Source organism: Charadrius vociferus, unplaced genomic scaffold (assembly GCF_000708025.1).
Source record: "Charadrius vociferus isolate BGI_N301 unplaced genomic scaffold, ASM70802v2 scaffold43, whole genome shotgun sequence".
NCBI classification, from domain to species: Eukaryota; Metazoa; Chordata; class Aves; order Charadriiformes; family Charadriidae; genus Charadrius; species Charadrius vociferus.
The window spans coordinates 1,879,950-1,901,643 of record NW_009648043.1 but is presented as its reverse complement, the minus strand read 5'-3'; positions in this window follow the sequence as shown (position 1 = coordinate 1,901,643).

Here is a 21,694-nt window from a genome sequence, read left to right as displayed (position 1 = left end):
ATCTGTAGTGTAGCAGTTTGTAGCAGAATTAATTTCAGAGCCATTTACTCCCACTTAAGGTACAGGGTGATTAAGACAGGGGAGAGTGCTTCTCTCTGACTCACATTTCCATCCTTAGATGTGTATGTGATAAGACATATGCATATGTAATAAGACATGTATATGGTTCCCTTTACCTGGTAACAACCGAATTTTGAGGTTGGGGGTTTGGCGTCAGTCACTAAAGGAAGTGGGAACTGAGTGCTTTGACGTGGGTTGTCTACATACTTCCTCATCACCTGAAAGCTTGAGTTTGGAGACCTCTTAGCCCCTCAGCCTTCGCAAGGAGTCGAGTGTGCACACACACATGGTGGTGTACTTGGCTTTCCATGTACTTTGGAATCCTTCAAGTCTACAACAGAAGAAAGAGTGACTCAGAAAGAAGAAATGCAGTCATCAGCACTTATGCAAGCAAAATATCTTAAAGCCTTCCAGTTAACATAAGCAACCTTTTCTCACTGAAATATTTGTCTATATGTGGCAATGGGTAAACACTACCATCATCACTTACCCTGGTTAATCACAGAAAGATTTCAAAATCATTAGGAGAATGCAGACCGAAGGATTGCTCTGCTAGGTACAACACTCCGCTGAGAAAACTCACAGATGAGGTAGCTGAAGCTCCAGTTGGCAGTTCTATATAAATCAGAGAAACAAGCATTTCTGAGCTGTTACTGAAGTGCCTTGCAAATCTGTGGAGCATGTGGGGATCACATCTGGCTATTTTATCATTACATCTAGAAACTTGTCTAAGTAAAAGCAAGTTGACCTCATTTATGCAGTTTACAGGAATGGACTATGCTAGCCAAAGGCTGAGTGACCCCTGAAATTAGCCTTTCTTCTTCAGGAACTTGTGTCCTTACCCTGATCTTTAGAAGTGCTTGATAATAAGAATTGGTGTAAAGTCCACACATAGGTATGTATCTTTACGAGAGACAGAAGTCCAGGGTGCAGTTCAGAGAAGACCATTGCAACAGAAGAAAGCCCCAATCCTCAAAAGAACTGCCTAAGGAAATCCAAAGGTGATTTTTTTTTTTTTTTTTTTTTTTTTTTTTTTGTAAATAGGAAGAGAATCCATTCTTTTCCTGTATTGGTCCATAACATCAGTGAGTAAGGACATCACTTCTGAGATGCAAATTATTTTTTAAAAAGATACTTCTAGAGATAAGTAGACTGGCCTTCTTGAAAGTCATTCTGCTAGAAACTAGAATGGCAACTACAGGAATCATGGCCTGAAGATATCTGAGGACTCCAGGAGGCAGATTAAGTCAGTCTGAAATTAAAGTCTCATGAAGTCTTAGAACTAGAGATAAAGTGGTGGTGGTCCCACACTGCATCTGCTCACAGCAGAGTATTGGTGTCCTCAACCTCAGTATATGCCCATCAGACTGACACGTTTCCTCAACAAACGGGAGTGGGTGCTGACCCTTGTCAGTCATGACAGAGTGAACACTAGAAAAATAAGGAAGATGAAGAGAAGAGAAGCAAGTATTAAACAAGAGGAAAACTAAAATGAAATAAAGGCCAAGAGTTTATTGGAAAAAAAATGAAAACAAAGAAAAACTGAAGAGAAATTCAGAATATAAAGCCTTTATTGAAAGAGGCACAGCAAATTACTGTGACTCAGCAGGACAACTGCATCAAAGTGATGGTGAGAGGAAGCCCCTACTATTTTGTGATAGATGCATAATGGTCAAGACTGGTGCGAGCATTTATATGTAGAGCTACGAATTCATGGTGCCTAATGGAATCCACAGGTGGACTATGAATACAGAAAACCACACAAACTACATTGCTACTATTCCTTATGTCATAAACCGACTAGTTACTATGAAATTAAATTATTTAGGGGAAATAGATCTCTGTAATGCACTGGTACAACGCAAAAATTTTAAATCGTGGCATTCTACATGTTTTGCAAGCAAATGTTGAGTTTGAGGCTGATAGGTTATTTGATCTTTTTTTTTTTTTGATAGAGCTGTACTGTGGAATCAGAAGCAAAACTTTCTCTGAAGTTATATATAACAATGTTATATATAGACAATGAATTGTTACTACTTTATGTGATCTGATGATTTGACCTAATTTTTAGAAGAGAGAGACTACAAGAAAAATGGACAGAATAAAATTAAACTCCTTTTCTTTTTTCAATAATTATTCAAATACCTTGAACAAATACATTCAAAGCTTATAAAAAATCAGACTGGCACAACAAAGGACTGTCCAGAGCATGACTTACTATAACTTGGAATACTGTTTATCAGATTCTTAGTGGATGACATTTCCAAATTTCAGAAAGTTCTGTCAAATGAAATGTCAAAATAAAACTGACTCAGGAATGAGTTTCTACCTGGTTTAAGAAAACACAAATGCCTTATTTTTTCCTCATTTTTTTTTCTCATTACAAACTGGAGTAGGAAGTTGCAAGGTCTTATAATACAAAGTACACCACTTAGAATTAATTAGAAATATTATCTTCTCAGGAAATTTAGCCTTTCAATTCAGACACATGTTTTCAATGGCTTTACAACCGTTTCCATTGGCTAAAGATCTAGCCCAGACTCCAGAAGCAGTCAAGACTTAGGCAGCAATATAGGAGTACTAGCACAATTTAGTATTGACACTAAATCCATGTGCAGAACCTACACAAATTAGTAAGCCTTGTTTACTTTTCAAAGCTATACACATTTCTATTACCTGTAGTAGTGATAGTAGTAAAATTTTAAATTACAGTAGCATCCAGCTATGAGGTCTCTTTGCAGTGAAATCTACAAATGGTATAAGCAAGTGAACAGGTGGGCTTATATTAAGGAAAAGGAAAAGTTAGATCCCAATTCAGCTTTTAATCAAAAGCTACTTGCAGACACGCTCAAAAAATCTGTTGCATTTGCATCATAAACTAATAACACAGATTAATGCCTTTTATGTTATTATTATTTTGCTGCTTGTACTGCTTTGATAGATGTACTATGAATTATTGAAGTAGCATAGATTTTCAGCTCTTCACCAACCTGATTTTAGCTTGGACCTTCATACTGTAATAACAGTTCAAATTTGTACTGTCCTGTGTCTCCTGTAAACAGTTCAGTTCAAGCAGAATTAGAAACTTGCTCTGTCTCCTTCCTTGGGAGCAGGGGATGCCAACTTCCACTGCTGTCACTTTGCCTGTTTCTAAAAAGACCTGTAGCCAGATTCCTACCAGCTCTGAGCACAGACACAGCAGCAGGAGCCTTTTGTGTTACGAAAATGATGAAGGAGAGGAAAAAACATTGGGGATGTTTCTTTTGCTTCTAACTCCTCACTGTCTCTAATGTAGCTGCTGCTTTTCTTTATCATTCTGTGTCTTTTTAAGTTTTGAGTGCAGGCAGGGATAATCATGATCATGTTCCCTTGATGAAAACAGCATATGGTTCACTTAGAAATATGGTTTCTTTCCTATTACATGGAAACCTGAAAGATTTGACTTAAGGACTCATCTTTGGAAATAATTTAGAAACCCTTTTGAAGAGGTGGGCAAAAACAAGCATAGTAGTGGATGGGACAATGAAAGTATTCTTCAATTTAAAGTGTTCCTTACTGCATGAGAGATGTTAAGTTTCACTGAGCCTGGTGAAACCCTCTTGCTGTAATAAGAGCTCATGCTAGGTTGGTTTCCACCAAGTTCTGAGAACCTTTAACTCCCACAGAAGCCAATTCGATCTTAGAGCTTTTGGAGCTTTGCAGAATCAATAAGAAAAGTCAGTGTCCTAAATACTTACAGGTTCCTAACAAGTTTAGGTGTCTAAATTAAAGAAAATACCATTATGAAGCATTTATTTATTTATTTATCATTGTGAAACGTTATAAGTTAAGAGTATATGTGCTAAACTGGCACTGTATTCTACAAAAGCTCAGTAAAGAACATTCTCTGCTCTGAGATGTTTGGTTTCAGTAGCTGAAAAAGAGCCACAAGGAGCGTTTCCTTTTAACTGATTCACTATGGTGGGTACTGACATCTTTTATAAAATATTTTTTGAAAAAAACAAGACACGTGTATGTCCAGCTGTATGTTCCAAAAACTACAGTGCATATGGTGAAGAGGTACAGTTCATGATTTTCAAACAATTTTATGCATGTTGTACAGCATTTTTTTTCCTATTGGTAAGAAATGCAGATTACTTATTACTTAAACTTCAACAGTTTATGATGGAATTATTTTACCATTATCTGAATCCATGACATTTAACCACGTAAGACAAATCCTCAAAACTCTTGCTTTCAAAATTATCAATACATTTCTTGGCACACTAATGATGGGAATTATTGACTAACAGTAAATTACTTTTCAATCATGAAGTTGTTTAAAAAGCTGAAAATCATGCACAAGTACTCCATAAATCTCTTAGTCCCAGATTTTTCAGCACTGCTTTCTTGTGCCTATTGTATACATGTGTACATAGTCATGATTAGTTTTTGGCTGCCTTTCCTGTGTTTCTAGGATGTAAAACATTAAGTTTGAGTCAGTTGACATTTCTCATTTCAGTTTCTTTAGAAATAACTTGCTTTCCCCCAGCAGTTCCCAAGAACTTCATGGTTGTTCTTAGCAACTGACTAAAATGGATGAGAATTTGTGAAAGAGTGCCAAGAGATGTTAGACCCTAATTGTCATTTTTGAGAAACAGTTCAGCAGAAAGCTTAGATGACACATAAAATACTGAAAAAATGTGAATTGTCCACTTTGTCCTAATCTTAGAGCACTAACAGTATTCAGATGTAATAGAATGAACAAACAGACCTTGGAGATAAGCTACACAGTAACGTCTTCCAGAAGCCATTATATTTCTGGTATATTGTTAGTAGTACACTGGCAATGAAATCTAGAGGCAACATTGTTGAAAATCTTGGCCAGCAAGTGACAGTCATTTTTTGGAAAGACAGTAAAAATTTTAATCATCAAGTAGCATGATCTGATTTTCTATATAAAAAAAATCTCTTAGTAGTTCTAGAGTCACTTCCATCTGTGGTATGTTCTACTACTACTGCACATTGATGTTCATTGTAACACCGCAAGAAATGCAAAACTTCTCTGAGGTCATAAGGCATTAAATGTATTTTCTGTGAAGTTTTTTGACTACTTTTAAAGGTGAAGCCGTACCTCACAGCACTGATTATATATGTTTCAAGTAAAAAATTGCTTTTTGAAAGAAATGTTTTCCATTCTGAAATGTTTTTAGCACACTCATAGCATCATTTTCTAGTGATTCCAGTAAATTGTCTGTAGTATAATATTTCCAATACCATGTCTTCAAATTTTCAAGACATATGTTACGGTTATCAAGATATGCAACAGAAATTTTCAAGCCGCACTCAGCATAATGAATAGTAAAAATAAATCATGTTCCCGCTACCACTGGCACTTGCATAGTCTGTAGCAGCAGAGCTGGTAATGAGACCTAAATTGCAAACATGATCTACACGTAAGGATGCCATTCTAGATGACCTTATGAATGTATTTTCATTTATTCTGATTGAGACTTAGACTGGCAGATCTTAATTGAGCTATATGTCTAGTTCAGTGATCTGTGGACTTAAAAATGGATGTGTTACATCTAAAACTGAAAATAAATAGTGCTATTGTACTTGTAATTCTAGACGCCATGGTTATAATGCACTCTTACTCTAATGGTATGGTTCAAACAGACATATTTATTACATAAATGTTGCATACAAGTCAGAGGTAGTAGAGGTATCATAACCGAAGATCACTGTGTGTACATATCCTTGGATTAAAATTACCTGAGATAACAAGGCAAATGTTGAATTATAATGTTGTTTTCTATTTGAACGCTTAAATATATTAACATTACTTTTTCTGGGTATTGTGTGTTGAAGGGAACAAAGGATTTTCAAAGTTGTTTCACACATTTTTTCAGACACAGACTAGTTCAATTCATATTCAACCTCAATTAAGTTCCAGATAACCTAATACAGTCAGTGTGGATACCCTGAATTTTCAGTGATCAAAAGATCTTTGATCAAGGTCGGTTGTTCAATTGTAATTTATAACCCAGAAGATTGGTTGATTTTTTGCAGATTCATATTCCTCATAGGCAAGACAAAATACATTGACAATTTTGATCTTAACTCTCATTGTCACCTAAGTCTGTAGACTTACTACGGAATAGTTTGAAGATGTTTTTTTGAGAGCAATATTTTTAATTGAAAAAAAATATTCAGAAGTTCCTGAAATGTTATGATTACATTTTACCAAATTACCATAACTCCTGGAATGTCAAAGACTGGCTATTCTAAAAGTTTTTTTAAAAATTACAGTACAAATATATTCTAAAATGTCAAGTCCAGTTTTTTTTTAATTATGGAAACATTTTTTTGCAAATGTTTCAGAATTTATTTTTTAGCTTCTGGGTTGGGTTTGGGGTTTGGGTGGGTTTTTTTCAGTTGGTTGCAGTCATTTGATGGTGTCATGATAGTGCTTTTCAATGAAAAATAAAACTTTTTCCAAACCTGGGAAGACTAATTCAGTGCAAAAAATTAGATAAATTTACCCAGGTTTCCACTACAATATTTCACTGGGCCATTTCAATTTTTTTCTATGTTTTGCTTGGCATGGACTCTTTTGACTTGATGTGTGATAATCTTCATTGTAATGCAAAACTTTTTATGGGTGACAAATTAACGACATACAATAAATCATAAAAATCCATGCAATTAAAAAAGTATAATGCTAGTGAACGTGCATGAGTCTTTCATGTAGTTTTCCCATATATTGTAAATATTTTGCTTTGTCTTCTAGGTGATTGTCTGAGGCCATATTAATTCTTCAAATGCTGAGATGACTGAGCTATGCCGTTTCACTTTAACTGAAGGATTTTTATGTTATAATTATTGTTGTTTCTTAACTCATGATATGCAATTCCTTGAAACTAGTGGACACAGGTCTGCTGAATTCACTGAGCTGTGTGATTCAAGAGCCTAAAAGCCAGATTCTGGTATACTTACTCACCATCAGTAGTATTTCAACCTGCAAGCCAATTCTTTTAATTAAGCCCTCTCACAATTAGAATCAATTTTCTTATTGGTACAATAAGACATCAGATTTTCGCATTCGATCTTCAGTTAAGAAATTCTGTGAAAGGACCATTTCCCTTTCTAGTAATTTTGAATTAGCAATTTTCACGTGTTTTCCATTGAAAAAAAAAAAAAAAAAGCCCACAAATAAACAAACAAACGAAAAAACCCCACAAAAAAACAGATTAGGGAAGCTGAAACCTGAGTTAAGGCTTTGCAAAAGAACTAAAAATAAATGTGGTTCCTAATTTTCATTTCTACAGAAACAGAGAAATAGCACTCCAAATGTTCAGAAATAGATCTTCTAACTTAGACATTTCAAGTATTGAACCATCCCTTTGACATTTTAATACTGATATACTTTATGCAAAGAAACAATAAAAATCCTGCTTTTGTCCAGCAGTTTTTAAATAGGCAGAGGACGATGAATACGCTAAATATTTTGTCTGTTTGGTCTTATGTAGAGGGAAGGCCAAAACAGGCAAGATTAGCGGTTCTGACTTTTGTTTGTCATGGAAGAAAGTAGAGTAAGAATAGCAAACAGAAATGTATAATTCTAATATTGGGCTGAACAATATTTTGTTAAAGCAAGTGCATTTAATTCCCATATCACTCAAGCCATTCATGAAAACAGTAAGAATCAAAAAATTTCATTGTTGCATAAACATTCAAACTTATTTGACAGGAAAAAATCCATCTACCCCTAATGAAAACTCTGTCCTATGTTGCTCATTCAGCCATTGCTTTCTCATAGGTAATGACATGGGGAAAATTTTTCCTCAGTAAGAACAACAGGTCTGGAGTCAAATGTAGTATTTAAGCTGGAAAGTTTAAATACAATCTGACCCCATGTACTTTGCAAGATCAAAATGGATCAGACAAAAGAATGTTATGCGTATTTAGGTTCAACCACCCAATCAGGCAAATGACATAAATTGATTATAGACAATCTATTGGCACAAGTCGCCCTGAACTACTCTATTTGGTTGTCCCACCTATTTAAAGCTTAGTTAAGTGCCTAGTGTTATGTCTGAAGGTGTCTTCCAGTTTCAGTAGCAAATGGAAATCGTAAATACTCTACCCTGAGATACTATTCCATATTTACTAGTCACGATTTGTCACGATTTGTCACGATTTGGTTTGAAGGCTAGGAGATTCTCCATTAATTTAAAAAAAAAAAAATCAAAGCAGATAGCACTGAATTTAATGGGCCTGTGAACAGTGATGTGAAAAACGTCCAGTTTTGAGTTAATAAATTCACATACACACAAATTAAACTAGACAACACATACCTAGGAAAATCTGGCATTCACAACATACACCATAACTTGTAAGCAAGAATTAAGAGGGCAGAAGAATTGTTAATAGACTCTGAATACTAAAAAGCTTGGGGTTGTTTTGTATGTCCTGCAATTTGAGGAAGTACTACACAAAATGTGACTCTTTTACAGACTAGCAGATGGCCAATACTCAGCTCTGGACACCAAAAGTTGAGGAAGCAAGGAATTTTCCTACTTCTGAAAATCCAGGTTTCCTTGTTTGAAAGTATCACAAAGTTCTCCTGGAACTCTGCCTGTGAGACACAGGCCGATGGTCATGGAACATAACCTGAATGTTATCTGCCCAGATAGTTAGACACTGGTAATCAGAAACAGTTATCTAGAAACAGTAGGATGCCACACACACACCATTCCCTTCCATACCCCACACAACATACATTTGTTGTGCATTTTCTCGTTGTCTTGGCAGAAGAACAAACTACAGCTTTGGATTGGTTCTTCTAGTTTCTGTTGATTGGTTGACATATGGAGCTTAGAAGTGGGTCTATCAGCTTATAAGTTCGTGGTATTATTTCCCTTCTGGCTGGAAGCAGGAAAAAATCTGTAGATACTGTTTTGGGGTCCCCAATGAATGTCTGTGAAGATGGCTGTGGGGATAAAAGTTTGGCTGCAATTATATTGCTACAGCATTATATTTCTAACTCCCAATCCCTGTCGTACCATGCTTGTTCTTCATAAGAGAGCCACAGAGGAAAAGAAGCTATAAATCTAGCAAGAAGAGTGTGCATTTTATCTTTTTGAGATACAGCATGAACAGCTTTGCAAGAATTCTTTAGAAAATTGTAAAATGGGGAAGTCACTTTAAACTCAGAGGTGTGCTAATTAAAGTAAGTAATAAAAATATTAATAAAACTATATTAAAAAGAGAGGGAAAGGAAATTATTTAATCCCTTCTGTTACCCTGTGATGTCTCAGTGCCCAACTGCATGAAATGAGGGGTAGGTAAACATTAGCAGAGAGGAAAGATAAGGTCATCCTAAGCTGGTTTAGAGAAAGGGCAGGTCACCCAAGGCAGCCGCCCTGGATGCTGCAGATAGTCATCTTCAACAATAGGAAAAAGAATGAAGTAGCCAGAAGAACTCTCCAGGGCCAAGTGTGCATTGTATAGGCTAATTAGCCAGCAGTGACAAACTAGATAAATGCTGGAATACCCAAACAAAATCCTTATTGTTAAATATAACCTTAATACTGATTTTTGTCATATCTTTTCATGACCTCTATCTCAAATAATAGTATAAGTAAACACCATTCTAGCCTTAAATTTTACTTTGAGATAAGATTACTCCTGGGTAATCACACAAATGAAGGAGCATTGTATCCTTGTGGGTGTGCCAGTCATTAAAAGCGCGGGACAGTACAGAACCCCTCACTCGGAGCTGACTGTCTGGTATATTTATCCAGAATATCTGAAGAATTTTAAGGCGTACCCTCACTGTGATTTACTTTCTGAAGCAGAAATCTGTGATCAACCTCTGACAATCTTCTGACACTTTCTGGGATCTTCTAAGAAAGATCTGGAAGACCTCAGGATACTGGAGAAAATACATGAACAGAAATGTCTTGAGAAAGTTTTATTAGATACCAACACTAGTTAAAGGAAATCACTAATGAGTCTAATGGTATCTACTATCATTTTCCCAAGATCTATCCAGTGTGAAATCATCTACAATGAAGTACCGACAGTCCTTTACAAACACATAATACCTTTCTTGTCAAATAAAACGCTTCTTCCGCTTTGAATATTTGTGTTTGTGGGTAGAAGGGTTGTGTAGCAAAGGTATGTGATGTTGAAATCTTTGTAAGGAAAGAGGTGAAGGAAAGGGTGAATGAAAAGATGAGCAAAAATTGATAAATTATTGAAAGGGTAGAGATAAGGTCGGCAGAGATTTTTATAGAGTTCAGTGCTAATGTTAGCAAAGATGGTCTAGTTGGGTGAGTGGGTAGGTAATGCTGATGTGAACTGCATGTAACCTACACTGAAAGTCTGAACTTTTCAGAGTGGTAAGAAAAAAAGAATGGAAGAAAGGAAAAAGAAAAGTAACCCACACCTATTTGGTCTGATTCTTTAAAAATGAGAGTCAACCATAAACACCAGAAGCTGAAAGTTCCTAGCAAGTATTCCTATGTATTAAAGACACATTCATTTAAAGTATATATGCTGTAAACATATACAACAATCCAAATTTACATTTGTGGGCTTCCAGTTAGCAGTATAGACACACTTATAAACTGATCAACTATTTGTTTGTTAAAAAGCCAGGAGAATTTGTTTCATTTTCTTAACTAGCTTTATCTCTTAGATTATATGGTAGTCTGTCATTTCACTGACTGTTTGCTTGCCCAGTGCTATTAAAGAGAAAATGCTGTACAAAGGCAGAGTTCTGATTGCAAAGAACAGAATCCTCTTATGTTAATTTAGATAAGGCAGACTGTGGGTGAGCATATAACGATATTACAAAAAATGCGAGATTGTAAGATTAGATGGCACATAAAAAAGTTTTCATTGTTTATTCAAAACTTGTAGTTTGCAAGGGGCAAGTACTTGGTTGTTGTTTAATGTGTTATTAAAACTAGAGTTTAGAAAGTATAAATATCGTTAAGAAAAATCCAATCACATTCCAAAATATTGAAAGATTAAGATAGAGTAAGAATGTCAGGAATCTGAGAACAAATCTTTCCAGTTCTACTATGACTGACTCATTGTATGGGGTTTTGCAGGTCTTTCCTTGGCTGGAGAGGATGCCCTGCTTCTTGAGGTCTTTAAATTAAAGGCACAAGTATTTGTGAAAATTAGGCATGGGTTCAAAGAAAAGGTAACCTTGATGTGAAATTTCCTGGATAGAGCAAAGAAAGAAAAATGCACTGCTTTGAGGCCAGGCCATGTGAACAAGAAGACAAATAATTATGTGTTTTGTACTGTGCAGCAACCTACCATGCCATTGTACAACCACATTTATAATAATAACATGCTGCTGACATGCCGAAAAAAGAACAAGGTTTTGCTTTTTACATAGTCTATTTCCCATTTTGTGTCATTGCAGAATCTGCTGTTAAGACACTGTAGCAACAGTTTCAATGAAGTAGGGAGGGCAGATTCTTGCAAATATGGAAACAATAGTGTCTAAGCAGAAACTTGAGTATATGGCGGCACTGACCAACTGATGCTGCTTTTAATGCCCATTGACTTGAATGAAGGTCATTGTTCTAGGTCTAGGAGACCTAGACTAGACTCTGGTGTAGACAGTCATATGTGATGGAGATATGAGGTGTAGAATTTATCTCCACTAACCTATACTTTTGTGTTTGCTACATTTGCCAAGCTCCCCTGTATAGCCTAAGCAGAAAAACAGGCATTAGCAGGGAATTATCTGTTCCTCCTGCTTTCTTAACTACCTTCCAGTGAAATGAATTACTTTCTGAAAGGTACCAGTTTCTTTCCATTGACTGGAGTGCATGAAATTAGCTTTGATTTAGGACAGTGTTGTCAATGTAGTTATGGCTTGCTGAGGTGAGAAACACTAAGATATGTGTGAGGGAGGTACCAGTAGAGGGTATATATATTCCTGGGACTCTGTGAGAGTCTGTCCTGCTACCTGAATGGCAAAGCGCACAAATAAGACAAGAACTTTCTAGGAAGCTGCAGTCTTAGGATGCTGCAGGTCTGGTGTAAACCATTCAGGAAATAGAATTTGCATGTTTTTCAGTTACTCATATTGTAATAGACACTGCATGTTTTGCTGTAGCAAAACCTCTAAGGAAAGCCTTACTCATAAAATTGACTGATTCTCTAGCTCATGCAACCAAAAATGGAAAAACAGACATACAGCATGAATTTTTCCCACAGCCCATGCCTGCAAAGTGCCAGAACATGCATTAGAAGTGTTGAAGATATACTGACTAGTTGGGGTTACAAAGCAGAAATTCTGATTTGCAGGAAGTGTCAAGGTTTTATAATTGGATTTGGACTATTCCAAACCACTTAACATTGCTAGAAAACAAAAATGTTAAAAAATAATGGAAAAAAATGACAGCTGAACAGCCTCTGCAGCTGATCTTTGAAACTGACTTTCATATTAACCTGTGTATACGAGCAGAAAAATGGACAAGAATATTAATTATATCAAGCAGTGTTTGGGACTGTTTGGGCACCTGGCTCTCAGGCACCAACAAGGCCAGGGGAAGGCAATCTACAGTTCCCAGACTCTGCAGCCTCAGGGCAGCCTTTCTGGAGTTCGGGCCTTAGACTTCATGAAAGTTAATCAAATCTGAGATGTTTCAGACAAAACATCTTGGGGCTAATATATCAGTGTTTTTCAATGAAGCTACATTTCATAATAATGTATCTGATCAACTCTATTGCCAAGAGCAGTTCTTTCTCTTTCTTCCTTTGCTCCCCCTTTGCTTTTACTCTCCTTGAACTCCGTGTCCTCCTTTATTTTATTGCTACTCTTCTAACCTTCCCTTCTTTTTGTGCTTTTTTAGTCTACTTAAAGCATTCTTTATATCTCCTCCATCTCAAACCAGATCTACTTCTGTGTCATTCTGCCCTCAAACCCTGTATCTGCTCAATGAGACTGAGCAGTGTTCCAGTTATCCAGCAAATTCTTGTTTTTGTTACACAGAGGAAAAACATTGGTCAATGCTGTGAATTCATTCAGTTCTATTCTTGATTCTGCAGCTAAAATAGTAACAATTTCCACCTAAAAATGTCTCCCTTATTTATTTTGTAATCAAAGTTCTGACTGATGAAAACTTTTCAAAAGAATTTGTCTCAAGAGAAAATAAATGTAAGTTAATCTTGCAGTCCAAATATGTAAAAGGCATTTAAGGAGAATGCCAGTAGTTTTGGAAGCAGTTCCCTAATAGCATGAAGTTTAATGGTATCAGGTCAGCAAAGAAGGAATAGGAGCAATAATAAATTCAGGATGCTGTAAGCTTCATAGATGTTTAGAAACAAAGAAAGGTCTATCAGAAATACGACTTTTCTTTTTTTTTTTTTTTTTTTTTTTTAACATCAAAGACAACTTTGTATGCTGTGTAATTGATAAATGGTAATACATGACCTGGAAGTTGCATTACTTCAGAAAGAATTTTGTGAGTAAATACATCAGAGATCCTCTGGAGCATTTACTAAAGAAGATTTTGTATTTTATTACTCTCCAGGAACAAAGGAAAATCAAACACATCAGGAGATTGGTGCCTTTTTGTGCAGATGCCTTCCCAGAAACCTTTTTAGATTTTTGGTATGCTTTTTGACTTTAACAATACTCCATTCAGCCACTCTAAAGTGTTGGCTTGCCTTGGGCCTATCCCCGTGAAATGATTTAATTTAGGACATCACTTCTGTTACAGCTATGTTTAGCTGAGGTGAACCACAGTGATGGGGATAGGAGGTACATTCCTCATAGGTACCATTTTTTCTACTGGCCCCAGAATAGGAGGATCTAGGGTGTGTAGCCAGTCGCAGCTGCAATATGTTGAAACTGAGTGATATAAAAGTGGGAGTTTTCTAATCAACACTATGCCTTGCCACTGTACACACTTTAACAGAACGCAGTGGATGACTAGTGTCCTTATAGAGTAGAATTAGAAAACTAGGAAGACTCATTTGTAGTAAATTGTGATGTCTTTCTTGCATTGAGTTCTTTGTGATAGCACATATAATAGCGTTCCAATAGCTTAGGATATCTGATTGTAGATTAGGGTAAAAGCAGGAGGAGAGAGGAAGGTTTAGAACAAGACTGCACTAAAATGAAGATGAAAGTTAAATTATCAAAGTAATCCTTCATAAGCTTCAGAATTCTGAAATCTTTTTATGTTTAAAATTTACTAATCAGTAAATTACTCACCTTAATGACATGAAGTCAGGAATTTGTAATAGTCATTTAAGTCCTTTGCAACTTGTACACAAATGAAAAAAAAACTATCAATACAACGTGAAGCATAACCTCCATCACTAATTTACCTTTTGCCTAATATCTGTTCAGTTGTTTAGGTGAAAGTAGGTCATAGTTTAATTGGATGTTTTAGTGAATAAATGTCCACATAAAAGACAAGTGTAGTGAAAATTGTTGGGAAAATAGGACTATTGTCATCCAGGTTTGTAAAAATATCTAATGAGAGGTTTGCATGCCCAGAAAAGATTTTGGCATCTTACATAGAAGCATCAGGAGCTAGAAACTCAGTTTCAAGCACTTTTATTAAGATGTCAGCAAACTTCTGGGAGTAGGTTCATAAGAACTAGCTTCTGTTCATAAGAGAATAAACATGACTAAAACTAAACCTGAGTCAATTGATAAAAAGAAATGTCAAAAAATAGCAGCTGTAGCAGTATGTAGCTGTATTTAATTTTAAATTATATTTTGTGACAGCATTGGATTGTTTGCATCATATACCTATAGTATAAAGGCAGCATGTAATGTTTCAAGTCTAGTAAAATAATATGCTCATGGCTCACCCCACTCCATATTTGCGCACTCCACCTTTCTACTATAAGATGCAGAATAATGATTTTCTTTTTAAAATGGTGAGAATACAAATGTTGGCAAATTTCCAGGAACTATAATATAAATAAAAATAAATGTTTATTTGAATGCAAATGGTTTTTTAAAAAGAAGTAACTATACAAACCTGAAGGTGAATTTCTTTCCTTGTGACATGATCGATAATCTATATTGTTTTCTTGCATTACTCATTATGTATTTACTATATAACTGGTATCAATACAGGCTGGAGGATGAAGGGATTGAGAGCAGCCCTGAAGAGAAGGACTTGGGGGTACTGGTGGATGAAAAGCTCAATGTGAGCTGGCAATGTGTGCTAGCAGCCCAGAAAGCCAACCATATCCTGGGCTGCATCAAAAGCAGCGTGGCCAGCAGGTTGAGGGAGGTGATTCTGCCCCTCTGCTCTGGTGAGACCCCACTGGCAGTACTGCATCCAGTTCTGGAGCCCTCAGCGCAGGAAAGACATGGGCCTGATGGAGCAGGTCCAGAGGAGGGCCACAAAAATGATCAAAGGGCTGGAGCACCTCTCCTGTAAGGTCAGGCTGAGAGAGTTGGGGTTGTTCAGCCTGGAGAAGAGAAGGCTCTGGGGAGACCTAATTTCAGTCTTTCAGTACTTAAAGGAAGCTTATAAGAAAGAGAGGGACAAACTTTTTAGCAGGGCCTGTTGTGGTAGGACAATGGGTAATGGTTTTAAACTAAAAGAGGGAAGATTGAGACTAGATATAAGGAAGTAATTTTTACAATGAGGGTGGTGAAACACTGGTCCAATTTTCCCAGAGAGGTGATAGATGCCCCATCCCCGGAAACATTCAAGGTCAGTCTGTGCCGGGCTCTGAGCAACCTGATCTACTTGAAGATGTCCCTGCTCATTGCAGTGTTGTTTGGACTAGATGACCTTTAAAGGTCCCTTCCAACCCAAACTGTTCTATGATTCTATGATTTCATATGTTCAATAAACTGGTTCAATAATGATTCTGATCCAGTAGAAAGAAGCTCAGAGTTAAAAATCAGGCCCAAATCTGCAGTATCAATTAGCAGTGTTTAACTTGGTAACAGTACTGGGACCGCGCAAGAGCTAGGATCTGTTCAAGAAAGCAATACCTTAGCATATCAGGACAAAGTATGGTAAGGGGCATCTCATTTTGAATCAATTGGCAGTTCTGCAAAGACGAAACATGTGAAAACCTTAGATTTTCTGCCTTCAGTGCAAATACTGATGAACCTATTACAGTGGATTTGGAGCCCAGAACTGACAAAGGGCGTACAGGCAATTGCCCCACACCTTCCTAAGTACATTGAGCAAGGTAGAGTCTGGCAAGAGGAGCATGGAACAAATCCAACAGAGCTCTCACCACAGTGAATGGAACCACCAGAACTAACTAAAGTTAGTTGCAGTAAAGATTTGTTCCTATCTGTCTTTAATTTGCTACCCTGCTGGAGGAGACACCACGAAACATGATGAAAGGAGTGACAAAAACAGTCACCTGAAAAGCTGTTCTTGTACCAGCCTTGCTGAAAGCAGGATGAGCCCAGATTCTCCTGTGACATTAGAGAAAGTATGTTTCTCTGTATGTGTTAGATGAATCACTTTATAAAAAAACTTTGCTAGGGTATTTTAAGACTTTTCCAGCATTTGGTTACTAGTATCTCCTTTTTGTTCCTGCTCTAGAAGGTTTGACAAAAGTTGATTATGGCACCTATAGCTAGATGCTTTGGGACAACAGGCAAGATGACATGTCTGCAGAACTCTAAGTGAAGTTTACATAACCTGATAGCTTTCCAAAACAGAACAACTTGCAACAGATATTTTCTGCAACTTTTCAAACTTCTTAGCACCTTTGAAGACATCTCCAAACCTGCAGGCTCTTAATCTCCTATTGGACCATATTCCCCAGTTGAGATATTAACAAATATACCCTTGGAGAAATAACAGGAATAAGTTATATGGAAAAGGATGTGGTTTGTTTTTAGTAGGTTTTAGTATACTGCAGCATTTAGAAAGCTATTGGCTAGCTGCTCAGATGGTATCAAAAAAAGTAAACGAAGTTATACCGATTTGCATTGAGTGCCTTTATTTTGATTGTTTTCCCATAATTTATTGTCCGTGTTATTGATTGTTGATATAAATGTGATTGTTTCTGAGTTGTTTTGACATGTCTCAATACATTGTTTAACATAACATGCTGGCACAGCTTGGCTGGGCAGCATCCCAACAATACGTCATTCTCAGAAAATGACAGAGAAAATGTTAATAGTACTGAAAGACAGGGGGTTTTGAAATACACTTATTGAGAGTAATATCATTGGAAAGTAGTTAGTAACTGTCAAACAAAGAGATCACAAATCCTGCATAACATGAAAGAAACAGTTTTTTGAACTTTACAAAATCATGAAGGAAAAATATTAGCTCCGAAAAAGCCAGGGCAGGGTCTTTTTGGACAGAGAGAGGTCTATACAAAGACCTACTACCACAACCACATTATTAGAGAAGTAAACTGCAGCGTGTACAAAGGGAATGATGAAGACACTGCATACTGTGTTGGCACTTGCAGAAGCTTCTCTATTGCTCCTGTTTGCTTCTACATCTGCATTAAATATAGGAGTAGCTTGACAGATACTCTAGATTAGAATTTTCTAAAAATACATCTGAAGCCCCAAAAGGGATGTCTGACAGCTTTTGGCATGTATAAAAACAACTCAGATTGTAACTCCTGATGTATTTGTGTTGTGTAAACAGCCTTATCATTGGCTGACAGCACAGACAGCTACTTAAAACCACTCATTAATTGCCCTGATGAACTTAGCGAAGAAGGATAAACGGAGATGTGGCCTTTACTAACTTCCTGCCTTGTGATCAGTCTACCAGCTACTGTTATATTGTGACTGCCAATAAATATAGCTATATAGTAGTGTCTTTCATCTGTGATGTCTGAATGAGACTTTGTGTTGCTGAAGCTGTAAAATCAATTAAAACCAAGTGACACTGGCAGTGTCAAAGATGCAGTTTAAGACTAAAAGCAATGATAAAGATGATGTGAAAGTAACTAGAAAGTGTGCTTCTTTAGTATTGAAAAATATCTTCATTTTATCTTTAGTTTAGTGCTTTAAAAAGGGATTGTCCAGAAATTCCTCTGGCTATAGACAGAGCTGGTGCAGCAGAAGCTGTGGCAGAGTAAGATTTCCCACACTGTTTTGGTCCTAGGAGTAGCTGGAAGAGATGGGATCCCGATCTTACTGCAATTGTCTTTTTACAGAAGCCCGTGGCCTCTTTGTTTGCAATGACTAAACAGATGTATATATTTTTCCTTTATCTTTTAGGAAATGCTATCAAAAACTTGACTGAAATCAGTTCATTCCACATGGGCCACTTTAAGGGCACTATGACCTTCACTGCTAAACCAGAGTAGATGTAAATCATGATGGAAGGTAAAGTGATTTCTTCCATTCTGTTGAAAAATATCAGGCCATCCATGCTATCATTTTGCACTTTTTAAATGCAGAAGCTTACAGTGACAGTGGTGGTTTAATCAAAGTTTTGAATATTCCTTAGACTGAGACAATGTAAATATATTGAGGAAAAAGGAGGTACAACTTCCTAGCCGCACCCCAGAGCAACCCAACAGTAGTCAAAGCAATCGTTGCAGGATGTTCTCATCATGTGGTATTAACATATTAAGCTCAGGATATTCAAGGCATTTTTTTTTCATCTGTAACAGCCAGTCTACTGTCCTTGCAAGTCTTTGCTTATGATAGGGTGGTTTTTTTCATATTTCATAATGTATTTTGCCCATTGCTGATTTTTTTTTCTTTTGTATTTTAGTAGTAATGTTGTTGAAATTGTGATGACCTAAGAGTATGGGCAAGGTGACATTGTTAGGAAGATGTGATATCTTTTGTTGAACTCAGACACTTAACTGGAAAAAAGACAAGTTTGAGGGCATGCAAGTGCTTCTTAAGGTCTTAAATAGACAAGCCATTATTTCTTTCAAGATGTCTGGACTTTCTCATATCATCACAGCTAAAATATACTAGCACAAGAGCCAACATATGGGAAAGTCAAACTGTTTTACTCTCAGGATCAGTTTCATGCATAATGTATAATGTATAACTTGAGGGAAGATCCAAAATGGGACTTAAGTAGGTTGTTGATACTTCAGTTCCAAAATTGCAATACAGTTTCCTACATATATGACATACATACACAGCTATAAAAGTCTAAAATTAATGACAAAACTCCTTTTTTGATCTGAAAATTCACTGGGTGCCTATGAAAACTATCTTAACGCAAGCAACTTTTTTCCGCTCTTTTACATTCAAGAAAAAACACTCTTCTGACATGTTTACCTCATTCATTTGTTACATAATGGAGAGCAAGCACCCAGCAGTAGAACTTTCATCTGACTCTTAAGTCTAAATGACTATAAGGGACTTATGATGGTATTGAATCTAATTCATGGAGTTACAATTATAAGGACACTTTTTCTGTGGGTTTTGGGGGGGTTTGTTTTTTTGTTTGTTTGTTTTTAATTTTGTGTGTGTGTGTGGTTTTTTTTTTTTATAAAAGCTTATTACAACTAGAGAAGAATTCTCAAGATCAGTCAATACTAGAAGCCTATTTTGTATGGTAGTTGTGACTGATGTAGGAGTGATAACAGTCAAAAACGTTAGGCCATTCCTGCCAAACTCAACATGGAGAATTCCTGTTCTGTTCTCGAGTCTAACACTCTTACAAAAAATGACTTAAGATAGGACTTGTTGTGTTTATTAATCAGGATGCAAATATATTGGAGTATTTATTGTGCAGGAAATGGGAACTGTGATGGCTTTTCCTCCATTGGCTTTTTGTGGCAATGAAATGGTGTCCAGACTGACTATATTTCAACAAATTAAGTTGACTGCATCAAATACCTTGTTAATCATTTTGCACAAAATACAAAGTTACAGTTTTGGAAGGTGCTTAAATGATAATATAAATCTAAATGTGTATATTATGAGCAACTAGGTAATTGTATTTTCATATAAATTACTATTTATCAAAACATACACTGTTCCATTATTGTAGGAAAAAAGTGGCTAAGCAGGTTTTTGGTGTTTCAAGTTTTTATTTTCAGCTAAGGTCTGTTTCCATAAAAACTAAAACTGTCCATGCTAATGGTCATCTATACAAAAATGACTCCTCAATTAGCAATGCAGGTGTTAATTCATCCACTGCAGCACTATTGTCTCTTGGGAAAGATATTGCTCACTCCATGAAATCAAATAACGTATTTAATCCTATCAAATGAAAACATAATGCAGACTAAATTATGGGTCCGTTTAGAGATTGGGATACCTATTTTTATTCCGTCACTTTTATTGCAATAGCAACCAGAAATGTTTATAAAAGCATCACAAACAGTAATAGAAATCTCAGTGCTGATATGACTGCTATTAATTACAACCGAAATGTTATCCTGTTGCACGCCCTATCTTTGCATGATACTGTCTTCCTTTTTCTCTTTATTATTCCCATGTTCACTGCTCTTTTATCTCTCAATGGAAGAATGACATTCAAAAGCATGACTATACTAGAACAGATTGAATGCTTATCTAGTCTGTACCTCGGCTCCAACAATATCCAGTAGCAAACACTGTATTTATTCCCGCGTCCAAGAATATATGGCTCACAAACATTTGGACCCCGAGGTGGTTTTTATTTAGAAGTCCTGATGGATTTTCTCTCTGATTAACTTATCTAATCACCTTCTGGATCCATGTAAACTTTTCCCATCTGTAACTTCCCCAAACAAGATGTTCCACAACTGGATTCTTTGTCAGGAACAAAAAAAAAAAAAAGCAACTTTTTTTTTTTTATTTTGGCTCCTACCAACTGATCATTTCACTTGAAGTCTCCTGTTCTACATAAAAGACAAGTCATTTGCTTTGTCATCTCTAAACTATTTCTTATCCCATATTAGCAAAACAAAGTGAGATTCCAGTGAAAGAAATGTGAACACAAGACAAAATAAACTTTCCACTACACTGTGATGGAGAAATAACAACCAGGTGTCTTCCCTCACTTTGGCTACTGACAAAGCATGATTTACTCAGAAGCTAGTGTTCAAGACCTACTACAGCTAACCGTTTACTAAATTAACTTGTTCTACATTTCTTTTCTTTGGCTAAAGAATTTTTGTATTTTTGCACATCGCTTTTGATAGAATAATACTATTTGCTATCCAGCTATGTTTGGAAAGAAAAATCACAGAATATTCATGAAAAAGTACAAGAATCCCCAAAGCTTTCCTAATTTAGGAACAAGTAATTAGCAATTGAAAACTAAGTTATTTGTCATTCATTATTCCTGGCTAATCTCCATTATTCCCTATTCCAAACTTTTCAGTCAGTCAGAAAACAGAAACCACGAATGACTCAGGTTCTCAGCTAAGTAATATGAATTATAAACACTAAAAGCAAATAATAAAAAGTTTAGTAAATAAAAAGTGTCAAAGTTAATCTATGTATTGGATATGATAGAACGTTCAAAAATCTGACTTACTACTCAGAGCAATCGTATTACTTTGTGGCAAAAAATCAAACAATAAATTACTATCCAATTGTTTGGTTGTTAGTTTTTTTGTGGGTTTTTTTCTTTCTTTTTTTTTTTCATAATTACCTGTTTTGTTTCCCTTTTTTGTTTGCTACTTCCTTCCAATTCCCATTTAGTTAAAACAAGCTTGACACTGATCATCTCTTTTAATAAAT